The sequence below is a fragment of the Castanea sativa genome, chromosome 10, assembly GCF_040712315.1.
Source record: "Castanea sativa cultivar Marrone di Chiusa Pesio chromosome 10, ASM4071231v1".
NCBI classification, from domain to species: domain Eukaryota; kingdom Viridiplantae; phylum Streptophyta; class Magnoliopsida; order Fagales; family Fagaceae; genus Castanea; species Castanea sativa.
In genome coordinates, this window is record NC_134022.1 from 4677241 (window position 1) to 4691184 (window position 13944).

The window sequence follows — 13944 nt, forward strand, 5'->3', positions numbered from 1 at the left end:
AATATTTTTATTAATTTTATAGATTTTTTTCATGTGAGAAAAATATTTTTTTAATGCAATTGGAAAGAATGCCTAAATTAAATAAATTTAAAATTTATAGAACTCAATTGAATGAAAATAAGGTTAGAGGGTTGAAATGAATTTTAGTTAAATTTAGAGAATGCAATTTGTATTTTAGCCTAATATTAAATATGAGATAATCTATATATATATATATATATATATATATATATATATATATATATATAAAACCGAAACCTCTGAAACTCTCACAATTCTCCACGTTAGCTTAATATTTAAATAAAATTATTATTTTTAGTTCAAACTTAACCAGGAGTGAAACTATATCTCTCTAATAAGTCCAACTTAAACTCAAACTCATCATTATCATTATTTTTAAAATAAAATTATTTTTATTTAATCAAAACTATACAAGGATTGAAATTTTATCTCTCTAACAAGAACAACATAAACTCAAATTCAAACGTTGATAATCTATATATATAAAAAATTATGATAGGACTAAAAAAAAAAAACTCACATTGATAATCGTGGGTTTGGTTTTTGGGTTAAAATTTGTACTAATTATTTTTTTATATTGCACATGACAAATAAAAGAACCTCTCTATTTTTTTGGAGAAAAATCAAAGATGCAACCTATGTCTTCCAACTTAGAGAATAATAAATTTTTATTTGGTATGTTATATATAAATTTGGTTTGGTTCTGAAGTAGAATTTGGAGATTCTATAAATTTTGAGGTTTTAAGTCTTGGAGTTTTTGGCATTTGCGTCTCAGTAGGTTGATCTTAATTCTTCACCTTAAATGTTATTTATTTAGGTTCATGTGATTTTTAGTTTTCTTATTAAAAACTATATTTTTTGTTGATAATTATTTGTTTGGATTAATTTCAATTAATTATTTTTTTTCAAAATATCTATTTACTCATTGTTGGATTTTTTTTCAGAGTCAATACTTTTTCCATGCATCGCATGGATTAGCGACTAGTGATATGAGTATATATTATAAAATTGTGAAGCCTAAATATTTGTATAGAGATTATAAAAAATAAACTAATTTTATGGAGGATGACGATATGTGAACATGTGATTCCCCTAAGCTGATACCTTAACAACTACAACAGCGTAATATAATGAACAAGTTATTTGGATGGAGGAGCAAGAAAGAAAATTAAGAAATTGAGAGAGGTATGGTTTAATAAATCTTGTTTCAATTATTTTAAGGGGGAATGAGTGGTTTGAACTTTGAAGGGGTTTGGAAGGGTATTATTAATTTATCTATGCATCCCCCAAGCAAACTACTAGTTATTTGTATGCAACGCAATTTCTAATACATTTTAATTTATTAGAGGTAATCCTGGTAATGCCTTTTTTTTTCTCAAAATTAAAAAATTAAAAAAAATTAATACTAACGAGTAACGACACTTGAAGTTAGCCAAGTGCAACATAAGGAACCAACTATATAAAAGCTGTTTACACCAAATTCATGAGGTTGCGTACTTGTGTTAGATATGTATCATGACATTCTAACTTCTAATTGTTATATTATTATATGTACTTTATCCGAATTATAAGACAACTAGTATAAATTAATCAATTATTGCAAGTTCCTTTTTCTAAAATTATCAATAGGAATTATTATTTTGTGTGTAACTTGCAGTATATTAGTCAAACTACTTAGACGGTATGATGAATTGTTGTTCACAATTATATACTCCATCTGTCTCAATTTGTTTGTCATTTATTTCATTTTAAAATATCTCAAAATGTTGTCTTGCTTCTAAAAATAAAATTAATTAATTTACGAATATTCATATTATACTCTTACTTTATTTTTTAAAACTATTTAAAAAGAAAACTAATAAATATTTAAAAAATCAATTTAATTAGGACACTTTTTTAGTTGCCTCGTTAAAGAATAACTTTTTTTTTTTAAAAAAATGATAAATTTACTTAAGGACAGTTTTATAAATTTATACATTTTTATAAGACAGACAAGATAATAAATAATGTTCTTTTAAAAAGTTTAATTTTTCAAACAGAACAAACAAAGTAGAACAGAATAAATAAATTATAGTATTCAATAGGGGCTAACTTGAATATATTTTTCATTGATGGGATTTTACGATTGGGATCATGTAACATTTGAAAAGACAGTTTGACAAACATGCAATAACTATTGGAATTTGAGGCACCCTTGACTGAGTTATTGCCCGTGAAAAGTACGAATCAACAGAACACAATCCACCAATACTACAGTCTCAGGTTGGATTATAGGTATACCGGATTGTAGACTCAAATCTCATATAATCAAGAGCGAATAGAACCTGAGGTTCTCCCAGCATTCACACTTCTTCTTTTTTTTCTTTTTTTTTTCTTTTCTTCATAATATAATCAACATTTTTATATGATAATATTCTAAAAATTTAATCTTATCTCCTGGGTTGCTGTAAATATCATAAGTTGTAGTCAAGAGTATTATTACTCAGTTGACTTTTTTTTTTTTTTTTTCAACAGAGAAATTCAGAATTTAAATCTTCTCACTTTCAATTATCGATATATCAAAAACATTATAACTTATAAGTTGTATATCATACTTTGTTAAACAATAAAACTTAATTTTGAGTTTTTATAAAATAAGATTATTTCAGAAAGTTGTACCAATAAATTAATTAGGTTTTAAAATGCTGTACTTTAAAAATATTTGGTTTGAAAAAGTGTGGTCATTTAAAATGATGTAGCCTATGTCTTTTTTAAATGAAAATTATTCAATTAAAATTTAGTATTAAGAATTTTATTTTTAAACTATAAATTCTAATACTAACACTTAAAAAAATTAAATTACACTTATGTTCCTTAAAGTTTGGGGTTATTTTCCTTCTAGTCCTTTAAGTTTAAAATGCTTTATTTTGATCTTCAAAATTTAATTATGTTTTTAAAATATTTATTTCATCCATATCATTGCCTAATTTGACAATTTAAAGAGAGGGGGAAAGGAGGGAGAGAAAGAACGACATTGTTTTGTTGGCACTTTTTAATCAAAAAAATTATCTAATTCAAATTATTAAGATATGTTTTTAGGGTGGAAACTCTATTACAGGAACTTTAAAATAAATAAAATTTACACATTTAACTCTTAAAGTTTAAGGTTGTTTTCATTTTCTTCCTTTAAGTTTAAAATGTTTCATTTTGACCACCAAGTTTGCATAAGTTTTCAAAACGGTCATTTCATCCATGTTTGTATATTTCTTCCATGTTTGTATCTTAGACTCTTTTTGATTAATTAATATGTGCAATGAGTGATCCTTTTGTTCTATATGATTTTTATTTTTTGTTATCTTACACTCTATTATATAATTTGTCCAATGCAATATCAACAACTTAACTTTTAAATCAAGTGGCACATCTTGATATTTTTAATATAAGTATCTAAGGTTCAACAAACCCATTGCTCCGTATTGGGCTAGGGTCTAAGAAACCCTTCAAAAAAAGGCCCCACAACCATTCCTGAGAGATGAATCAAACATTCAAGGCCAAACCTGAACCCATCTTAAAACCTTACGTGTAATATATATATTGGCCCAAACCCATTTCAAAATTCAAGCCCAATCTGAAATACACTCAACTCATTTCAAGCCCAACCCGTGCGTCTATACCTGCCCATTGAGTCTCACATTTTTCACTTAGCCCAGCAGAAAATTCAAACACAACCCCTTTCTCAAACTCAAACAAAATCAAGCCCAATCCGGATTTATTCAACAATCCCACTTCCCACACTTAAATTAAACTTTCCCACAATTACAAAAAAATGCCAAGAGACTTTTCCATGTAGCATTTTGACCCCAATCTTTTCATAAATTTACAAAATGACTTCCAAAATTCCCAAGAATTTGCACAAAGGCCCTTGAAGTCTCAAAAATGCATTTCCAACCTCATTTGTGCCAAAATGAAATGCTTTTCCTTTAAAAATAAAAAATTTGTCAAATGACATTATTTTTGCACTTTATAAGAATTTAACATTTGTTTTTCTTGTTATTTATGTGTTTCTTTTGCGTGAGTTAAAATACTTTGGGAAATGATTGCAAAATTACACTTGGTCTGAAATGTTAGGATATGCTTTGGAGTCAGGTGAGCTATATTTAATTTAAGAAGTCAATTTACCTTTCCTGAATAAGTCATGCTATTGCATGTTTAGCTATACCCTTTTAATTATCTTTTCTAAAAATTGCTCACATGCCCATGCATTTTATACATGTCTACATGCTCACACGTCATCCATAGATCACATGTTATATATTATACATGTCATTTTAGGATAGATACATGTTATTTATCACATGTCATCCTATGATCAATACATGTCACTTCTCACATGTCATCTTAGGATAGATTATACATATCATTCATTCATTCTAGGATAGATTACATGTCATCTTAGCTTAGATTTCACACATCATTCTCACAAGCCATCTTAGGATAGATTATACATGTCATTTTTACATGTCATCTTAGTCTAGATTTCACACATCATTCCCACTTGTCATTCTAGGATAGATTACATGTCATTATAGGATAAGCTTGATCATTGTTTCATTTCACATGTACATACATATCATTCCTTTTTAAAACCAAATGACAAATATTTTAAGTTGTTATTCAAATGGTGATGTTTAAGATTAAATTCTAAACTAGGCACTATCATTTTGAATAAATTGTGAGGTGTTTAACATTTTTCTCACACGTAACCAAGCTTTCGGATCTATGTCTTTTGGTTCAAGACATTTCGTTATTTTATATTTAAGCTTAGGAGCCCTTAGGGTTTTCTTAGTTAATTTAGGAAATAAAATTGAGTAGACTTAAATGACTAATCACACCTTAGAATTCCAATGGTTAGTGGCGTCTCCTAAAGATGAATATAATTAAGGAAGTTCGCTCACACACGCCCCCACCTTAGCGTTGTCCACATGTCATACATTTTTTGCATCAAACATGAGTTGCCAAGTGAAATACCCTCAACAGTTGGAGAATAATGCCAAAACATAGCAAAAATCAGGGTAAGATAGTATTCATCATCCAAAGTTTGTTGTCTTTGTCTTGAGTAATTGGCACGACATCTTGCCAATCGAACATCTCTGTGTTCATTGTCTTTTAATGCAAGAATAATATCTCCATCATTGTTGACTATGTTCTATGTCATTGTCATGAGCTGTAGGTGTATTTTCCAAACTCATTTCTACATAAAATTAAATAAATTTATAGGTGTTGGTTACACATGCATACACATTAAGCGCAATAAACCTTTTCTAATCACAAATAGAGTGTATTAAAACCTAAAAAATTGAAATAATATTAAATAGTTAGAATTATCGAACAGTTATATTAGGCGAAGTTACGAATATTATGCATAATACAACTGTTCGATAGTCATATTGTTTGGAATTAGTTACTATTTCTTAAAATACACATAACAAAATTTCACAATAATATTTTAAGCCTAGTCAAAGAATTGAACACCCATTTCTTATATAAAAGTTTTTTTTTTTAGTTGTGATGATTTGAAACCTTCACATATTATGAGAATATTATGAAATTTTGTTGCGCGCTTAAATAAACTATGACATTTAAAAAATGTGTGTATTCACTTGTAACTCAATCGATCCCTAACTATTGGTAGTATTAATTCTTTTTATAAGAAAGACTCTCATGTTTACACACACACACACACACACACACACACACACACACTTCTTTTTGTTATAGGAAAGTAAGGGTGTGCAGAAAACCCACCGACCCACCAAACCCAACCTGACCCGACCCAACCCGCCGGGTTGGGTCGGTTTTTAGGGCTTGGTGGGTTGGGTTGGGTTACAAATTTTTTTTTTATAGCGGGTCAGGTTGGGTTGGGTTTGGGTCATAAAATTACAAACCCGCCAAACCCAACCCGACCCACCCATATTTTAATTATATATTTTAAATATATATTATATATTTAATATATTTTTTTTAAACCAGCTGTAGGGAACTTCCTTGATTCCTCCTACTATCATATATATATATATATAATAATTTTTTTTTTTTTTTTAAAACCAGCTTTAGAGCACTTTCTTTGTTTCCTCCTATCATATATAAAATCCTATTTCTATTAGTTCACAATCAGTAAACCTAATGTGCCGTCTCCCTCTTCCCCTCCACTCTCAGTTTCTCACACTTTACTCACATTTGAACTCTAACACTCTCTCCCTCTACTGAGCCACTGCCGTCCATCAGCTATTATCACCGCCTCGGCGGTGGTTCTATCTTTCCGGTGGTATCTCTCTCTTCCAGTGTTAGGTAAAGTTTCTCAATGTTTTCTCTCTGTCACTCACTCTATCTGTTTATCTCTCTTATTGTGGTGGATCAATGTTTAGCTTTTGCTTTGTTGATTTCTTAGTTTTCTTTTGGCTGATTTTTAAATGTTTTTGCTTTGTCTCAACCTACAGGTGTATTTCTTACTCTACAATATTGTCCAACCCATGGGTTCAACCCGACCCAACCCGACCCATGCACACCCCCATAGGAAAGGTTCTTACACATATATATAGCATCTAAGCACGCGTGTTACACATGCTCAGAGGTGTGCTCAGAGGCTCTTCTACTTTTTTGGGTAAAGATTAATAATTTGTATCTATTGTAATTTAGAAACATTTTTTTTTTCAAAAAACAATGACAAACTTTAGATATAAATAATAACTGTAATTTCTTTTTTAAACGTCTATTTAAAAGTGGTGTAGTAATATAGAGAAAAGTTTGGGTAGGAAAAATAAGATGAATGTGGGGGGAAAAAATGCTAAATTTTAGGAGTTTTCTTAGTTTTTTATTTTTTAAATCAGGGGTATTTTATTAGAGAAATACTATGTCCACAATATTTTCACAACAAATCATAAGTAGCATGTTGTTATTGGTTGTTATGGTGGGTAAAAAAGTAATTTAAGTTGTGAATTCAAATCAAAACCAATAACAACCTATCACTTATGATTTGTAGTGAAAATGTTGTGGACGTAGCACTTCTCGTTTTATTATGATGAAAAATGAATTAAAAATGCTAAATTTTAGGGAATAAAAAGATGAACGTGAAAGGGAAAAAAAACCCTAAATTTTAAGAGTTCTCTTTTTTATTTCAAAATGAAATATGTTATTTACTTGATATTTATGACCCTATTTCGAAGAGAAGTTGTCCATCATTAATGAGATTATTCTTGAACCATATTTAAGTCCATTTCAAATAGGGGAATTCTCTTATAGATAGTATAGAATATATATATATATATATATATAAATTAAAAAAAATTGTTAAAGGAAAGACTATTATTTTTACTTTTTATTTTTTTATCTACGGGAGTTATCAACTTATTTTTAATCCTAAAATTTAGCTAATCACTACACATACCTAACAAATTTTAAAAATAACGTAAATTCAAGAATTAGCAACCACCTTTAAAACCAAGAAACTGTAGATAACATTTTTGATAGGTAGTAAATTAGTAATTATTTTTGGACTGCCTTTAAAAAATATTGAAATAAAAATGGAAGTGTATGGTAGACTGGTAGTGTTAGGTGAAACCTAGTGTGTGGGCCTTTTTTGCAAATGTTGGATTGAGCCGCCTCCTGCTGCACTTGGCCGTAAAGTTTTCTAGATCGGGGAGTTGGGACCGGTCCAATAGTAACCCTCCTTGGTCCGGCTTGTGTGCAAACGATGAGTTCAAGCCCAAGGGAAGACGCTGCAAAATGGGCATATCCTTTATTTCCTCCGCAGAAAGAACCTTTCTCCAGTTTTTGCCGCAAGTCTTACTTTTCTACTATGCAGTAAAACTGTCTGCTGCGCAGTAAAACTGTTTGCTGTAAAGTCACCTGCTGTGTAATAAAGCTGTCTACTGTGCATTAAAGCCGTCTGTTGTAAAGCCTTCTGTTGTGCAATAAAGCTCTCTGCTGTGAATGACTACTCTTCATTTTTTGCAAAAATACTTTTCCACTTCCTGAACGTAAACAAATCTAAAACCCCAAGAAAATACCAATCAAGTAAGTGTTAGCTTACATGGGTTAGCATATTCTCAAATATATACATACATATATTCATAAATATACTTATACGTATACACATATACATCTATAAAATATATTCTGCAGAACATGAGAAATAAGTTATGTGTGTGTGTGTGTGTGTGTGTGTGTGTGTCTATATATATATATATATATATATATATATATATATCTATACTTATGGCAGGATAATAGGTCAAAACTAAAACACGTAATAACAAAAATAAAGAAGAAAGTTTCGGCAGGAAAGGTTTAGCTAGTATCATAGCTAACACGGTAAATACAATAAATATGTGCTACAGCAGAATAACTAGTACAACAAGTAAAGATACCACAACAGGACAACCGATGCAGCAGACGTGATAAAAACGTGCTACCGCAGATTGACTAAATACAGCAGATATAAGTTATAACGAGAGAAATCAAATATATTTGCAATTGAAATGAAGTATTGAATTTTCCCATAGAATAAGTAAACCAAGAAGGAGCCCAAACCCCAACTTAAACAACCTTGTTATTGGTTCCTGCCATCAAAGTTGTGCATTTTAGAGAATAGGCCTAAATGGCTACTAGCTATTACTTTTTGGAGACTTCAAAGAGTGGGTTTGCTAAGACGGAGGGAAAAGATAGTCTATTGATGCATGCCCATATTCCTGCCGCGTTTTCTCTCTTCTTTTTACCACTTTCTTTCTTTGTCTCCGTTCTTTTTTACTCTTAGTTTCCTTACTACTCTTAGTTTCCTTACTACTCTTTTGCCATAAGTTTTTTTTCTCACTTGGGTCTTTTCCTTTAGGTGCTTCCTCTCTTGGGTCCCTTTTCTATTGGGTCTCCCGTGCTTACTGCCTCTTCTCATGGGTTCCCCCTTCTCCTTTTATAGTGAGCAAATTCAATGGGATTTCTTTTTTTTACCCCTAGGGCTTCACCAATTGTTTTTGGTTTGTTGTGGGCATCCATTCAAGACTACCCACTAACCCATTGGTTGCCCCAACCACTGTCATTGCTCAGTTTGTTTGCTGCACCATTACTCATTTCACGATAAAATTCCTATGTTTTTGTTCTTGCTGTATACCTCTATCTCTAGGTTCAAACGGGTAAGGATTGGGCTACCTCACTACCTAGCTCTATGGCATGCATCAAACGGTCCCAACCATCTACTACTTCTTTTAGATAAGATACCATCCCAGTAAGGTATACTCCCAAAAGAAGTTGTGGCAGGAAACCAAACATAGACCCCTTTTTTCCCCACCACCAAACCACACCCTCTGAATCTTCTTGACCGTGGGCCCACTTCCCTTGTATTGGCTGGGTACAGGTTGGTGATGCCCTGACCCTTCTGTACTTGCTCTATCGTCTTCTGTTTTTGTCTCCTTTCATTCCCACACCATTTCTGCCGTAGCAGATTAGTTTTGTTTCGTTCTGCTGCGTGTTTTTTGTCTTATTTCTTCATGCATTTCCTGCTGTATTTGTCATTTCCTTAGGTTTGACTTTTTTTTCCTTCACGTGATTCTTGCTGCTGACACTTCTTGCCGTTCCTTGTTCCTTTTCATCTTGTTTTTTCATATTAGCTTTCACGCCTATCTTCTTTATACAAAAGGATTTGGGCCTTTGTGGGCCAAACAATGTTGATTGGATCAATAGGGTCTTGGGTCCAATCTGCCGAAGCCATTCTGCCCAAGAACTATATTCTGCGGCAAAGCTGTATTCTGCGGCAGATTTGTATTCTGCTGCAGATCACTTTCCCTTGCATTTCTTCCTTTGGACCTCTCTTGCTCTTTGGTCTTCTTGGTGGGTCATTTGGGCCTTGCTTTTCATTGGGCTTTCCCCCGTATGGACTTTTGCGTTTTGCAACTTATTTGGCTTTCTTCTTCATAGGCTTTTGGGTATGGATTTGCAAAAATGGGCATCAACACCTAGAACAGTTGTTACGAATAACTACAAGGCTGGCTGCACATTGGAGCTAAGTTGGTCCTAACCTGGAAAAAAAAATCAATTATTATATATAGATTTTAAAAATTTTATAATTTTTTTACCTTTAAAAAGAAGATTTTGTGACCACCCTAATTTTTTTTAAGCCCATCATAATTAAACTTTAGGATAAAGTTTGGCAATAAACTTTGTTGTAGACTAAGCCTACAACTTCACTCAATAATTTTTTATTAGATGTGAATTTTGACAAATCCACCGTTGAAATTACAATTTTTTTTCTTCTTATATCCTACATGCTTACAAAACTTCAAGAAGATCAAAGATCAATAATTATGTCATCAACAAAATGTTTAAATTTTGATTTTTTGTTGTCTAAAACTATAAATAAAAAATAATTTTAGGGATAGAATAGTAAATAACATCCAATTGACATGAAATTTAACATGTGATTTAAGAACATAAAGAACATGCAATTCAATAGTTATATTTTCAAAATATGTAGTCATGTTAATTTATTTAGTGAGAGTTTTAGTCTTAGACTACAACTAGGTTTGTAGTCAAATTTTTTCCTTAAACTTTGGTTCTCTTAACAATATATTAAGCCCTTACAAATAAAAAGAAAAATCCAAGAAAATTTTTATTTAACTAAAATTTTGAAAAATATGTAACTTGCAGTATTAATAGTGAGATTATCATGTAATAATTTCAAAATAAGAAAACATGTACAACAAAATTGTAAGACTTTATATATTTACATAATTTTTTTAATCAATATATGAAGTTATCTTTTTATTAGAGTTTGTATGATTTAAGTTTCTTAATGACCACTTTGAAAAAAATTCATAACCCGTCACTGGATAACTATAGGATCACAATCAGTTTCATAAGTAGAATTATTATTATTATTATTATTATTATTATTATTATTATTATTATTGCTACAGGAAAAACTCACCTTTTTTATTTTTTATTTTATCTTTGGTTTTTAGGAAAGGCTCATAACAAAAGTTTCGATTCCTTAAAAAGCAAAAAATTGAAACATACATACATACTATATATGTGCGTGTGTGTTTCAATTTTTTTTTTCATTTATTTATTTATTATTTATTATCAAATTATTTATAATCTTAAATTTTAGCCACCTACTATAGATCCATAAAAAAGTTAAAAAGAGCTTAAATTTAGGATTTATCAACTACATTTAAAACCAAGAAATTGTATCTAACATTTTTGAACGGTAGTAAATTAGTAATTATCTTTAAACTGCATTTAAAATATAAATAAATAAAAATGGATGTGGGTGAGATCGGAAGTTAGGCGAAACCAAAAACAGATGAGATTGAGATTGAGAAAAATAAATCTAATTAAGTGCATCCAAATAAAGGATAAGGGACCACAATTAGCTTCATATGTAAAAGATAAGATTGACATAAATGAAGTTAAACTTTAAGAATTGTATTTAATGGTATGTACATTACTTGGGTTAGTGTATTGTTGAAGTATAGAAGTTTTATTTTAAGTATTTATCTCTCATGAGTTGAAAACTTGTAAATAAATAGGATCAGAGTATTTTAAAATTTAAAACCATGAAAATAAAGAATTCAAATAAGAGAAGTCACCTAAATAATAATATAGAATATAAATATAAATATAGAAATAAAAAATACCCCAAAATTCAAATTCTTCTAATTTGCCCTTCATTATTTCATCAAAACCTTAAATACGGGCAATGTCATCGCCTACTTGAAGTACATATTTACATCCTTTACTTCTCTATTATATTACAATTTTTTTTTATCTATATATATAATTACTATTTTAAGTTGCAAATTTGCAATTACAAGGTTGTATAGAAAAACTCAATCACATCCACGTTATGTGGAAAGCATAAGTATAAAATAGGGTGGCATATACCAACTGTCCACCATGGAGGTAGAAAGAAAATATGGAGTAGGACCATTAAATCAAAGCCCATGTTCTGGGGAAAAGGACAAAGAGTCGTGGAACAAAAAAAGAACAAAGGATATATTAGGTATTTCATGTCCGCACTAGTTTAAAATTCAGTTTAGTTGCGTGGAGTGGAGCAAACAGTGATAATAATACGCACATGCTTCTTTCATTCGACATATGATATGAGTCGACAATGATTATATATTTATTTCTCTCCGTTCACACTATCACGTGCTTATCGTGGCCGACGTGTCGCATACTAGCTCTCCAAACGTAACAAAACAAATTAGGAAAAAGTTTAGGTAAAACTTATATGAGAAGCTTCTTATATTACGCTCAATTGAAATTAGTTATTAACTTATTTTTTACTCCTTCTCAAAAAAGCAAAAAAAAAAAAAAAAAAAAAAAAATTATTTTTTAGCAAAAAAATAAGTCAATTTCCGCCTACACAAAAAAACTGATTGGTGTCATAATCTAATAATAAAGAGCAATTATCAAGAGCGGCCATTATAAGTTAAAACTCTCTAAAAAAAATTACTATTATACTATACCTTATTAATTATACCTAATTTATATATCTATCTATATTAGAGCACTAGCATTCAAGTTTCTAACCTAGTCTCTATTTTACCATCTAGAAAGTTAATTTATTTATTATACCAACTCATTTTATAAACACCCTACATCCTAGTTTCTATTCTTTAATCACTTCAGTTAAATATTCATTTTTTAGTCTTTATTTACCATTTCTCTAATTTTATTTATTCTTTCTCTCTCATTCTTTATGTACAAGAACCACCACAAATCTACTAACACCACCACCACCACTAGCCTGCCACCGCTGCACTACATACCTGACACCATTGCCACCAGCAACCCACCATCACCACCACCATTCAACACAAAAAAAAAAAAAAATAGCAATCCACAGTCTCCACCACAGTGAGCTAAATCCAAACCTAGACCCACGGCAAGCAAACCCAGATCGATGGCAGCAAATCCACGGCCCACGGCGAGCAAACCAACGGCAAGCAAATACACGGCGAGCAAACGGCGAGCACACCCACGACAAACCCATGACATGCCCACACCACCCAAATCGCAAGACCCGATCTACAACCCCTTTGATCCACTGCCAAAAAATCAAGTAAACGACAAGAAAACAACCAGTGAGAGAGAAGAAAAGAAGAAGAAAAGAATAGAGTTAGAAATAGAGAAAGAAATGTGAGAGAGAAGATGAGAGAATAGTTAGAGACGGGGAGTAAGGTTGAGAAAAGAAGAAGAGAAAAGAGAGTCTTAGAGAGTGAAAAGCAACCGAGGAGAGAGAAAATAATATTATTTTACTTATACATACTTGCTATAGTAAGTTCTAAATACCCATACTTATTGTAGCTAGGATGTAAAAAAAAAAAAAAGTTGACATACTTGGATGTGGGGGGTTTTTAAGGTTCCAATTGGTAAAATAGCAATTGGGAGGTGTTTACACCCCCAATGCTAATGCTCTTACTAATAATAGATTTTGTATTTGGGTTTTATCATTTTGCGTACAAAAAAATTTTCACATGGATTCCTAAACTCTTTAAAATACCCCTATCTTTTAGTTAAATAATTTTAAATTAAAAAATACAAAATAATTAAAATAGTAATTTACTGTTCCTAAGTTTTAGTGTTTTTCCTTTCTCTTCTCCATTCTGTCTGGAAATTAGAACACTATCTCTATTTCATTTTTAAACATTATTCAAAAAAAAAAAAATTATATATGCCATATATTTTTAGAAAATATTACTTCTCCTATTTGAATTCCAATGCCTCTAGGTGAAAGTTGGGAATAAAAATGAAGTATTTCAATTTTAAATAATTTATTCCATTCATATCAGCTATCACATATAAATAACTAATTAGGAAAAAAATCACATAGATAAAGATCCTAAAAATTAAGATATTATCTTTATCTCATTCTTAAATATTATCAAA